Consider the following 13089-nt stretch of genomic DNA (forward strand, 5'->3'; position numbering starts at 1 on the left):
TCGATTGGCCATTAACCTGCTCTTTGCCTGGCCCAGACACGGGGTGGGGGTGGGGAGGGGTTGTGCTTTGAGCTGCCTGGGGCGAGCCCTGGAGTCAGTCCCGTAGCATGCTGCAGATCTGTGGGCACACGCGCCCGCTCGGCCAACTGGCCAGGGAAGGAGGCCACCGTGACCATTCGTGCCCAGTAACGGCTGCACAGGGAGCACTGGCTCCCCTTTGGATTCAGCCAGCTGGGCCTCCCACGACCGTTTCCAAACTCCCCCCTCGCCAGTCGCTGCTCCAGGCAGTTCCCAGCCGGCTCCGGGACACCCAGCGCACGCTGGCCAAGACGCCTTGGCCTCTGCGGCTCTGACTGCACCTCTCATACTCTGCATTCAGTCTCTGGCGGGGGCCACCCGGCTGAGCAGCATGGCCAGGCAGGGGCACGCTGCCGCAGGAGAGGCGAGGGGTTCAGATTGGACCCCTTGCAGATCTCAGGAACCAAGAGGGGCTCTGGCTCGTTCCTCAGACCTTAGCCACAATCCCCAGCTGGCTGGGGGGCAGGCAGTGTAAGGGCAATGGGTGGGACGCCCCAGAAGGTCCATAAGACCCCCATAGGGCCTTCTGTCATGCCACACCCAGGCACAAGGGGGCTGGGGCAGAAAGGGGCCTCAAATCCGGCAGACCTGATTTTCAGAGCAGAGATTCTGGTGAAGCCTTTTCACCGCCCTGATCCGCTTCCTCCTCCGGCTTCGATCCTGGAGCAAAGCCCTAATCCCTGCTGCCCTCCCCCGTCCTCCCCCCACGGGGCCAGGAGCAGCCACCCAAAGAGCCCCAGCGGGAGATGGCCCCAAAGTGGCGGAGGAAAGGAAAGCGCCATGCAAGCGGAACAGCTGTTTGCTCAACCTCCCCTCCCAGCTGTGAACAAGCCAGAGTCGGAAACGGGGTTCGTGGGGGGGAAAGGCACGGGTTGCTTTGCCACAGAGGGCGCTGCCATGTGCGGGAGCCACAGGCACTGGGGAGGGGGTTCCAGAGGTGGGCTCCAGAGCCGACTGCTTTGGATTGCCCCAGGCACTAGCAGCTGGAAGCTGCTACCATGGGGCGGGCTATGGGGTGCCAGAGCTGAGCCGGCCCTATAGAGACAGGCCAGGGTCAGCTGGCTGCTTGCACCAGGGTGGGAGGAAACCTCCCAGTGCCTTGTCCTGTTTACTAAGGCAGCACTCCCCTGGAGCTCAGCTGGGGCTGGCCTGGGTCGGAGTGGGGATGGGGGCTAACAGTGTGGCTGGCCAGCCCGTGCCAGAGGACGTTGCCCCTTTCCTGGGCCGCATCTCAGAGGGTAGCAGGGAGTCCCATGGGGCAGGAGGAGCCCAGCACTGCCAGGATCCGGGCTGAGGATTCAAAATGCCCCATTGGATACTGGGGGCTGTCATGGAGTGTGGGGGAGTCCAGGCCCTGCACCCTTCTTCCTGGGATTCACTGAGACTCTCAGCCAGCCAGTAATACAGAAGGTTTATTGGACAACAGGAACACAGTCCCAAACAGAGCTTGTGGGTACAACCAGGACCCCTCAGTCAAGTCCTTCTGGGGGAGCAGGGAGCTTAGACCCCAGCCCTGGGGTTGCCTGTGTTCCTCTCCCCAGCCCCAAACTGCCAACTCAACTCACCCAGCAGGTTCCCTGCTGCAGCCTCTGTTCACATTCCTGGGCAGAGGTGTTACCTCCCCCTCCCCGTCCTGGCTCAGGTTACAGGCTCTCAGGTCTCCCATTGAAACTCCCCTGCCACATTTCCAGGTCAACACTCCCCCCTCCCTGCTGCGTCACATCTCTCCCCCCTTCGAGACTGAGCTGAGCGGGGTCACTCTGACCAGTGACCTGGGGAAGTTCGGGGCCCCCTCTCCGGGACAACGCCTCCGCTATCAGGTTGGCACTTCCCTTCACGTGGACCACGTCCATGTCGTAATCCCGCAGGAGCAGGCTCCACCTCAGGAGTTTGGCGTTGGCTCCTTTCATCTTGTGCAGCCAGGTCAGGGGAGAGTGGTCGGTGTAGACGGTGAAGTGTTGCCCGAAGAGATAGGGCTCTAGTTTCTTGAGGGCCCACACCATGGCCAGGCACTCCTTCTCGATGGCCGCGTAGTGTTGCTCCTGGGGTAGCAACTTCTTGCTCAGGTACACGATGGGGTGTCTCTCCCCCTTTTCATCCTCCTGCATTAACTCCGCCCTCAGTCCCATGTCTGAGGCGTCGGTGAACACCACAAAGGGCTTGTCAAAGTCTGGGTTTGCCAGAACTGGGCCACTGACCAGAGCCTCCTTCAGTGCGCGGAAAGTCTCCTTGCACTGCTCGGTCCAGACCACCTTGTCTGGCTTCCCATTCTTGCATAGCTCAGTGATGGGGGTGGCTATGGCGCTAAAGCGGGGCACAAACCTTTGGTAGTATCCTGCCAACTCAATAAAGGCTTGGACCTGCTTTTTGGTGTGGGGAGCGGGCCAGTCTCTGATCACCTCCACCTTAGCTGGTTCCGGCTTTAGGTAGCTGCTCCCCACCCGATGGCCCAGGTAAGATACTTCCGCCATCCCTACCTTGCACTTCTCAGCTTTTATGGTCAGCCCAGCCCCCTGGAGTCGGTCCAGCATTTGTCTAACCTGGGACACGTGGTCCTCCCAGGTCTGGCTAAAGACACAGATGTCATCAATATACGCCACGGCAAAACTCTCCATCCCCCTCAGTAGCTGGTCCACCAGGCACTGGAAGGTGGCCAGCGCTCCCTTGAGGCCGAAAGGCAGGGTCAGGGACTCATAGAGCCCCAGAGGGGTGATAAAGGCCGATTTCAGCCGGGCATCCGCATCCAGCGGCACTTGCCAGTAGCCCTTTGTAAGGTCCATGGTGGTAAGGTATCGAGCTCCTCCCAGCTTGTCTAGGAGCTCGTCAGGCCTGGGCATGGGGTAGGCATCAGACACGGTGATGGCATTGAGCTTCCGATAGTCCACACAGAACCGGACCGACCCGTCCTTTTTGGGGACCAGCACCACCGGCGAGGCCCAAGGGCTGGCAGATGGCTGGATCACCCCCAAAGCCAGCATATCCCTGACCTCTCTTTCCAGGTCCTGAGCAGTTTTCCTTGTGACTCGGAAGGGGGAGCATCTTATCGGTAGGTGCGACCCTGTCTGCACCCGGTGGACAGTCAGATTAGTGCGTCCAGGCTGGTTGGAAAACAGCTGTCGGTAGGGATGCAGCACCCCCCTGACCTCAGCTTGCTGGGCAGGGGTTAGCTGATCCAAGAGGGGAATTGTTTCCAGGGGGGAACCAGCTCTGGTCCCAGGGAATAGATCTACTAAAGGGTCATCTCCCTGCTCCTCCCAATGTCCACACACGGCCAACACCACATTCCCCCTGGCATAATATGGCTTCATCATATTCACATGGTACACCCGGCAGTGGTGCGCCCGGTTCGACAGCTCCACCACATAGTTTACCTCATTTAGCTGCTTGACAACCTTTAAAGGGCCCTCCCAGGCGGCCTGTAGTTTGTTCTTTCTCATGGGGATGAGAACCATCACCGGATCCCCGGTGGCGTAGGCACGGGCCCGCGCCGTGCGGTCATACCAGACCTTCTGCTTCTTCTGGGCTCTGGCCAGATTCTCCCTGGCCAGGCCCATGCGTTCAGCCAGTCTCTCTCGGAAGATCAGGACATACTCCACCACTGACTCTCCATCGGGAGTGGCCTTCCCCTCCCACTCGTCTCTCATCAGGTCCAGGGGGCCCCTCACCCTCCTTCCATATAACAGTTCGAAAGGTGAAAATCCGGTAGACTCCTGGGGCACCTCCCTGTACGCGAACAGCAGGTGAGGTAAGTATTTGTCCCAATCCTGCGGGTGCTGGTTCATAAAGGTTTTCAACATCATCTTTAGCGTCCCGTTGAACCTCTCCACCAGCCCATTGGACTGGGGGTGATAAGCTGAGGCCCAGTCGTGCTGGACCCCACATTTCTCCCACAAGCACCTGAGCAGGGCCGACATGAAGTTGGAGCCTTGGTCTGTCAAGACTTCCTTGGGGAACCCCACTCGGCTGAAAATGGTCAGGAGCGCATCGGCCACGGTGTCTGCTTCAATGGAAGCTAAGGGCACTGCCTCAGGGTAGCGGGTGGCAAAATCTACCACCACCAGAATGTATTTCTTCCCCAACCTGGTCGTCTTGCTCAGCGGTCCCATTATGTCCATGGCCACCTTCTGGAAAGGTTCCTCTATGATGGGCAAAGGTCTCAAAGCTGCTTTCCCCTTGTCCCGGGCCTTCCCCACCCTCTTACAGGGGTCACAGGATCGGCAATACTGCCGGACAGTGGTAAAGACCCCGGGCCAGTAAAAGTTCTGTAGCAACCTCTGCCGGGTGCGCCGGATTCCCTGGTGCCCTGAGAGGGGGATGTCATGGGCCAGGTACAGTAGCTTGCGGCGATACTTCTGGGGGACCACCAGCTGCCTCCTGATCCCACATGACTCCACTTCCCTTGGGGGAGCCCATTCTCGGTACAGGAACCCCTTCTCCCACAGGAACCTCTCCTGGCAACCTCTCCTCATGGTCTGTACCACACTGAGGTTGGCCAGGTCCCTGAGCTTCCGCAAGGAGGGATCTTTCTGCAACTCGGCCTGGAATTCAGCGGCTGGGGAAGGGATGGGGACCAGTTCCCTCTCACTGGCCAGGTCCGAGGCCACAGCCTCTCTGAGCCGTGCCCCTCGGCACTCCCTCCCCACCAGGGTAGGGTCCTGCGCCTCCGGTGTGGTACCCTCCCCGAGGTCAGGGTGCAGTACCCCTCGCGGGCTCTGGCTACGGGTCACAACCAGGACGGTCTGGGGGTTGCTTGGCCAGTCCTCTAGGTCCCCCCCCATCAAAACCTCAGTGGGCAAATGGTGGTGCACCCCCACGTCCTTGGGGCCCTCCTTGGCCCCCCATTTCAGGTGTACCCTTGCCACGGGCACCTTGAATGGGGTCCCGCCCACCCCCGTCAGGGTCAGGTAGGTGTTGGGCACCACCCGATCTAGGGCCACCACCTCGGGCCGGGCCAGTGTCACCTCCGCGCCCGTATCCCAGTATCCACTGACCTTCCTCCCATCCACCTCCAGGGGAACAAGGCACTCTCTCCGGAGAGACAGCCCCGCGCCCACCCTGTAAACCGAGCACCCTGAGTCCAGAGCCTCCAGCCCTCTGGCGGAGCTGGCCTGGGGTACTCTTCCCTCCCGAGTAGGTAGTAAGCTAGCAGCCCCCCTTGCCTGGGCCGTCTGCCCCTCGTCCAGCTGGGTCCCTCCCCATTTAACCCAGGGTAGGTTGGGTCTGCTCAGTCTGTCCCTGAGCCTGGGGCACTGGGTCCGTACGTGGCCTCTCTGGCCACAGTGATAGCAGCTCAGGTCACGTTGGTCCCCTCGAGCGGGTCGGAGGGTCCCAACGCCAGACATTCCCCTTGGGAGGGGGTTCTCCCTATTTCCCCGCTGGGAGGTCCCATGGTGACTCTCTCTCTGCATCGTGGGGGGCCTGTTATTTTGGGACTCCTCCCGGCTACCCCCTGACCAACTGTTCACAAACTCATCGGCCAGCTGCCCTGCGTGCTGGGGGTTCTCTAGCTTTTTGTCCATCAACCACAGCCTCAGGTCGGAAGGGCACTGTTCATACAGTTGCTCCAGTATGATTAGGTCAAGCAGGTCCTCTTTAGCTTGGGCCCCAGCTGTCCACTTGCGGGCATATCCCTGTATTCGGTTGACCAGTTGTAGATACGTGACCTCAGGCATTTTACGCTGACTCCGGAACCTTTGCCGGTACATCTCGGGGGTCAGCCCAAACTCACGGAGCAGGGCCTGTTTGAACAGTTCATAGTCCCCTGCCTCCGGCCCTTTCATTCGGCTGTACACCTCCACGGCTTTGGGGTCCAGTAAGGGGGTGAGGAACTGGAGCCTGTCTGCAGGGTCAACCTTGTGCAGCTCGCAGGCATTCTCAAAGGCCTTCAGGAAGCTATCTATGTCCTCCCCCTCCTTACGCTGGGCCAGGATGCACTTATCAAAGCTCCTTGCAGACTTGGGTCTCCCCGCACTCACCACAGCTGGGGTCCCACTGCTCCTCAGCCTGGCCAGCTCCAGTTCATGCTGTCTTTGTTTCTTCTTCTCCTCCTGCTCATGCCTACGTTGCCTCTCCTTCTCCTCCTGCTCATGCCAACGTTGTTTCTCCTCATGCTGACGCTGCTTTTCCCGGTCCTCCAGCTCCCTCATTTTCATCTCCCTCTCCCATTCCAGCCGCCTCCGCTCCAGGGATGGGGAGCTCCGCCGGGAGGATCCCCTGCTGGCTGCCGGGGTCAGGGTGCCCTCGGTCTTCACTGGGCTTCTCCCAACCCCTCTCCCAGGCATAGGTAGGAAGGGTCTCGGGATGTCCTCAGCAGCAGTCTGACCCCTCCCAGCCTGGTCAGGCCCCAGGGCCCACACTGCGTCCACCGGGCGGCTTCCCTCAGGGACAGGGATCGGGTCATCCAAGCGATCCCTCTCCTCCAACTGGGCAATCAGCTGTTCCTTGGTGGACCTCCCAATGCGCAGCCCCCTCTGCCTGCACAGCTCCACCAGGTCGCTCTTAAGGCGTTTAGCGTACATCTCCCTGCTGGCCACTCGCAGGCCGGGCAGCTTTCTACAGTTTCCAGGAAAAGCCCCTCGTGTGCCAGTCCTTCTTGAGGTCACCACCTCTTTGCCAGGGTCGAGCTGCAGACTCCTCCGCCCCTGGGACCGCTCGCTGCAATCCCCCGGGGGACCCTGTTACTGCAAAAGTCCTTCTCTCTGGTCACACACTCCCGGGGTTAACCGCCCCCTGAAACCGTCTCTCTCTGAATCTTCAGCACGCCTGGTCCCCGTCAATCCCCCTTCGTTTTACTGCTCCCCAGTCACTTACTGCAGGAAGCGCCGTTCACGGGGTGCAGTAGATCCCACCTCTGCTACCAGTTGTCACGGAGTGTGGGGGAGTCCAGGCCCTGCACCCCTCTTCCTGGGATTCACTGAGACTCTCAGCCAGCCAGTAAAACAGAAGGTTTATTGGACAACAGGAACACAGTCCCAAACAGAGCTTGTGGGTACACCCAGGACCCCTCAGTCAAGTCCTTCTGTGGGAGCAGGGAGCTTAGACCCCAGCCCTGGGGTTCCCTGTGTTCCTCCACCCAGCCCCAAACTGAAAACTAAACCCACCCAGCAGGTTCCCTGCTGCAGCCTCTGTTCACATTCCTGGGCAGAGGTGTCACCTCCCCCTCCCCCTCCTGGCTCAGGTGACAGGCTCTCAGGTCTCCCATTGAAACTCCCCTGCCACATTCCCAGGTCAACACTCCCCCCTCCCTGCTGCCAGGGGCCTCGAGTCACTTTGGTGCAGACGCAGATTTGCAAGCGACCCTGTTTTCTCCTGCCCCCGTAGGCCTGGCAGCACCCTGACCCGGCCTGGCTCGCATGGCACCAACCGGGCTCTGGACTGGCCTCTGGCTCTAATGTCACTCTGCCAGGTCTCCCCCGCTGCCCTGATTAACACCCCCCCACCGCCCGCCTGATGGGCCCCTCCTCCTGAGAAACTGCTGCTCCCTCCTGCCCTTCGCTGACCCCTCGGGGCCAGAGCTCTGCCCTTTGCTCCAGCCATGCCATTGTCCCCGCACAATGGGGGAGATCCGGCTGGTTGGGATGGCAACGCCAGCGGGCGGGAGGGGCAGGGGGGCTGTGGCGGGGGCTGAGCTGTTGGAGGGGGCTGGCGGCACCAGCTGCACAGGGGCCGGAGAGTTTGAAGAGCAGGTGCCCTCCAAACCCTGAACTCCGCTCGGCTCCAGCCCTCTGCCGCCCGGGGCTTGCCCTCAGCTCTCGGCCCCCTCGGGATGGCCGCGCTCAGCTCCCAGCCGTCTCCCTTTGGGCACCTGACGCGGGAGAGGCACATCCAAGCACTGGCGAGATCCTTGAGGAAGAAGGACGGGTCTCCGGGCCTCCGGGCCCGGGGGACATCCCCCAGCTGGGAAGGCACAAGCCGGGCTAACCAGGCTGAGGAGCCGGCCTTTGGGAGCAGCCAGGGGAGCCCGGAGCCAGATCGGCGGGTTGGAGCCGATGCCCCTTCGAGTGCCGAGGACCCTGGCCACCAGCTCAAGGGCCGGAGACGGCCGGGAAGCGAGCGCGGTGGGACTGCCGGGGAGGAAGCCAGCGAGTCACCTCTGCCACGGCTGGGCTGGCGGGGCAGGAGAACCCACCGACGGAGCCTGGAGCAGAGCTTGCAGCGGGTTCAGGAGGACGACGAATTTCCCCCGTTCGGGCTGCAGGTGCTGGCCGGCGTCTCCCAGCTGCACATCACTGCCCGAGCTGATCCACGCGGTAAGGCCCGTGCGAGGCCCAATCCGCTGGCCTCGGCTCCCTGCTGGCCTGTGGCCCTCGCAGCACTCAGCCCCCACCTCCTCCTTACGAGACCCCTGCCGTGATCCCAGCACCCAGGACCCAGTGATTGGCAGTGGGGCACAGAGCCTTTCAGCCCAGCTCCTCTCTTCAGCTCCGCACATCAGTAGGGAGCAAAAGCTGGTGCCCCCTGGCAGTGTCTGGGGGGTTCAGGCTGACCCAGGTCACCCAGATCACAAAAGCCAGCACCAGCCAGGCCTGGGAGCCAATAGCGAGCGGCTCCCACATGCGTGGGGGCTGTCTCCGAGGGGAGGAGCGCCCCCCAATCTCGGCTCCGACCCGCTTGTCTCTGGGGTTCAGATGGCCCCAAATCAGCCTGGCCCAGTGCAGTGACAACCCCGCCCGAACCTGCAGCGCAGAGGAGCAGAAGAAGGGGAGCAGAGCGGCCAGGGGGCGAGGGGGGGACGACGGGGGGCGTTGGTTTGGTGGAGGACGCGCCAGGAAGCTGTGTCCCGTCATCTGCTCCCCGCAGGCTGAATGTCAGACCTGCCCCCGGGCTGGGTGCTTTGTGGGATCTCCGGTACCTACACTGTTTAACCCGAGCTGGCCAACATGCGATGGGCCCACCAGCCCCAAGCCATGGGGCCATGAACACCCCCGGCCCGGTCCCAGACGGGCGCTCCACGCCGGCCCTGCTTGAGGAATCTAAAGGCACCACGCCGGGCAGTGACATTTCCTGCCCACCCAGGCCTGGCACTAGCAGGGCGGGGAGGGGCACAGCTCAGACACCATCGCTGCGACTGTTGCAGGGTTCGCCGGGGACCCAGGGAGAACGTACGTGGTGGGCACCGCGCAGGCAAAGGAGCTGCTGGTAGCTAGCGAAGGTAACTGGTCGCCCCCACCCCCCTCATTGTCACCAGCCATGGGGGGAGGGGCACTAAACCCTCCCAAATGGTGGGAAAGGGTCTGGATAGGAAGCCATGGAAAGGGCCGAGCCCATCCCCCAGCAGGATGTGCCTCCCACCCCCACACCCCCACCCCCGGGAGCCCCCTCCCGCAGCAGCCTCAGATCCTGCCACGGCCCCTCCGTTCCCATCCCCCGCGGCGCTGCCTTGGCTCAGGGCGGGGTGCAGCACAGCCCCCCCAGTGCAGGGGAGCAGGGCCCCTAGCGCAGCCCCCCTCCCCCCGCAGGCCCCTCGCGCAGCCCCCTCGCCCCAGCATCGGGGCGCAGTCTCCCCCATGCGTGACGGCCGCCTGGTCTGCACCATTCTCTGTGCCCACCTCAGAAACCAGCCGCTTGTGCCTGCATCTGTGTGGCCCTGCCCGCTCCTGCTGCGTCCACCTCCAGGACCCGCAAGGCCAAGAAATCCTGCGGCTCCAGCGGCCCTTCGGGGGGGGCGCCAGCTGCCTGGGCTGCTGCCAGAGGGAGATGCGGGTGTTCGCCGCCGGTGACCAGCTCGTGGGCAGCGTGCGGCAGCGGTGAGGGCACCGTGGGCTCGGGCACCAGGGCTCAGGGACGGATTGCTCCTCAGCACGGAGAGGAGCTGGGCCCCACACGGACGAGGGGGCTGGTGGAGGCAGCGTGGGTGAACCGGGGGGCAACACCCCCCTCTGAGGTGCCAGGGTTTGGCCACTGGTGGGCGGCAAGCTGCACAGGGCGGATGGACCAGTGATCAGACCCTGCGCCATGCCCAGCAGTGCAGCCCAGGGGCTCCCGCCGCCCCTCTGGCTGGCGTGGGGCCCGCTGCCCTGCCCACGGCCTGGCTGTACCACACGGCATGCTCTGTGTCTAGGTGGGGCATCCTTGCCCATCTCTGGGACCTGCGTGACCCCCACGGTGTAGCCACCATGAGGATCCGAGGCTCCTGTGCGGCCAGCCGCTGCTCCTCCAACCAGGAGTTCCAGGTAAGGGGGTGGGTGGAATAGGGCAGCGCGTCGCCCTGGGGCTCCCGCCAAACACAGACCTTGGACGTTTTGTGGTGGATGGTGGGGGGCTTTCCCTGGTTTCCGTTGGATTATCTACACTCTCTAGACAGCAACACGGGCTTCTTATAGATCATCCACCCGGAAGCTGGCAGCTGTACTCATTTGCCATGCGGGCTATACAGCGTGGGTGAACATGGGCAGGAAGGAACGCAACAGAAGTAATTGGTGTAAAGTCTACCAGCGCCCACACTGTGAATACTGTGTCCAGCTCTGGTCACCCCATCTCAGCAAGGATGCAGCGGGACTGGGAAAGGTTCACAGAAGGGCAACAGAGGTGGTCAAGGGTATGAAACGGCCTCCATGCGAAGAGAGATTAAAAAGATAGGGCCCATTCAGCTTAGACAGGAGACGACTAATGGGAGGTATGACTGAGGTCTATAAAATCATGCCTGGCGTGGGAAAAGGAACAAGGAAGAGTTATTTATTCCTACCCATATGTCACGGAGTGTGGGGGAGTCCAGGCCCTGCACCCCTCTTCCTGGGATTCACTGAGACTCTCAGCCAGCCAGTAAAACAGAAGGTTTATTGGACAACAGGAACACAGTCCAAAACAGAGCTTGTGGGTACACCCAGGACCCCTCAGTCAAGTCCTTCTGGGGGAGCAGGGAGCTTAGACCCCAGCCCTGGGGTTCCCTGCGCTCCTCCACCCAGCCCCAAACTGAAACTAAACCCACCCAACAGGTTCCCTTCTGCAGCCTCTGTTCACATTCTTGGGCAGAGGTGTTACCTCCCCCTCCCTGGCTCAGGTGACAGGCTCTCAGGTCTCCCATCCCCAGGGCACATTCCCAGGTCAACACTTCCCCAGCAGGTTCCCTTCTGCAGCCTCTGTTCACATTCCTGGGCAGAGGTGTTACCTCCCCCTCCCTAGCTCAGGTGACAGGCTCTCAGGTCTCCCATCTCCAGGGCACATTCCCAGGTCAACACTCCCCCATCCCTGCTGTGTCACATCGTCACACCATAACACAAGAATTAGGGAACTAATAGGCAGCAGGTTTCAAACAAACTAAAGGAAGTATTTCACACAATGCACAATTAACCTGTGGAACTCCGTGCCAGGGGATGTTGTGAAGGTCAAAAGCATAACTAGGAGGAGTTCATGGAGGATAGGTCCGTCGATGGATAGTAGCCAAGATGGTCAGGACACAACCCCATGCTCAAGGTGACCCTAAACCTCTGACTGCCAGAAGCGAGGAGTGGAAGACAGGGGTGGATCACCTCATAAGTGCCCTGTTCAGAACACCCCCCACGAAGCTCTGGTACTGGCCATGGATGCAGACAGGACACTGGTACAGATGGGCCATGGTCTGACCCAGTGGGGCAGCGCTTATGTTCTTATGTAGTCTAGCAATGATGTTAAGCTGGGGCCTTGCTAGAACCCCCCTTTGGGATGTCCGCAGCCCCAGCCCATTGCTAGCACGGCCTTGCCATGGAGCTGCTCATCTTTGTCCACCCGCCCAGGTCACCTCCTGCGCTGGCAGCCCCCTGGCAGTGATCTGGAAGAGGTGGCCGGGTTTCAACGAGGACCGGAACACGGACCATGAGTTCTTCGGGGTGGACAGTAAGTGGGGAGCGCAGAGCGGCCAGGCTGCCAGGGAGAGCCCCCCAGCAGTGCGGCCTCTGGGATGGGCAGGCTGGCGGGCTCTGGGGGCACGCCGAGGTGACCACACGCCGGTGGGGTTCAGAGCTGGCCGCGCTCTCCACAGCGCCCCCTAGCAGGACAAACTCCGCTGCTGTCGCTAGAGAAGGTTCCTGGTGCATTTCACCCTCCAAACAGGCCTTGCTCAGGCTCAGTCACCATGGAGATAGGCACTGGTTTAATTTCCTCCCGTCCCTAATAGAGGCAGCTCCTTCTCCAGCATCTGCCCCCAAAGCACCTGAGCTCCAGCAAGGACGAGGGAACTGGCCTCACCCACAGAGCGAGCTGCAGGGAGAGCCCCGGGGTGGTGGCGAAGAGCCCTGCTGTGTCTCCGCCACCCAGAGAGCAGAGGCTCTCCTCTCCGATGCTCTTGCCAGGGAGGGGGGCTATCAGCACCTGGCAGGAGAGGATGCAGATGGGATGCTCGCCTCCTGAGGCCGCAGAATGTCCCATGCGGGAGAGAGGCCCCCAAACCCAAGCAGTGGGGCTGTTCTGGGGCCGGGAGGATGCTGGCATCGCCCCCTGTACCCATAGCTGAGCTGTGGGCAACATGCCTTTCCACCGTCTCTCTGTCAGTTTCAGCAAAGCTGGGGGCCGAGGACACCGCTCTCCTGCTGGCAGCAGCCTTCCTCCTGGTAAGTGCCAGCAGCCGAACCCTCCCCGCCCGCTCACGCGCCGGCCCTCCACTGCGTGCCCTCTGCCCCCTGCTCGCACTCATGGGCTGGCCACCCTGCCAGTGGCTCATGTGGGCCAGAGCCCTGGGGCAGGGACACTGAACCTTCCAGCCCTAACCCGGCGAACAACCGGAGGGGACAGGAGCGAAGGGGCCTCACCAGCGACCCCTGGCAGCAGGGCACCCGGGTTCAGCTTGCCCCTGAGCAAACAGCTCTGCTGAGGGGTCCTTAGCGAGTTCTCTTGGCTGCTGCCAGACATGGCGTTGTTTTACCTAAACGCACTGCCCCGCACCTGCCAGCTCGCTGCCTCGGTTCCCCTCCGGCGCCTGGTTACACTAGACCCAAGACAAACACAGCTACACCTCCCCCGCCCCACCGCCAGGCCTCCTCCGCACCATCCTCCCCGCAGCACAACACCCCTGTGCGGGCACTGAGCTGGGGACAACTG

Source organism: Lepidochelys kempii, chromosome 9 (genome assembly GCF_965140265.1).
Source record: "Lepidochelys kempii isolate rLepKem1 chromosome 9, rLepKem1.hap2, whole genome shotgun sequence".
Lineage (NCBI taxonomy): Eukaryota > Metazoa > Chordata > Testudines > Cheloniidae > Lepidochelys > Lepidochelys kempii.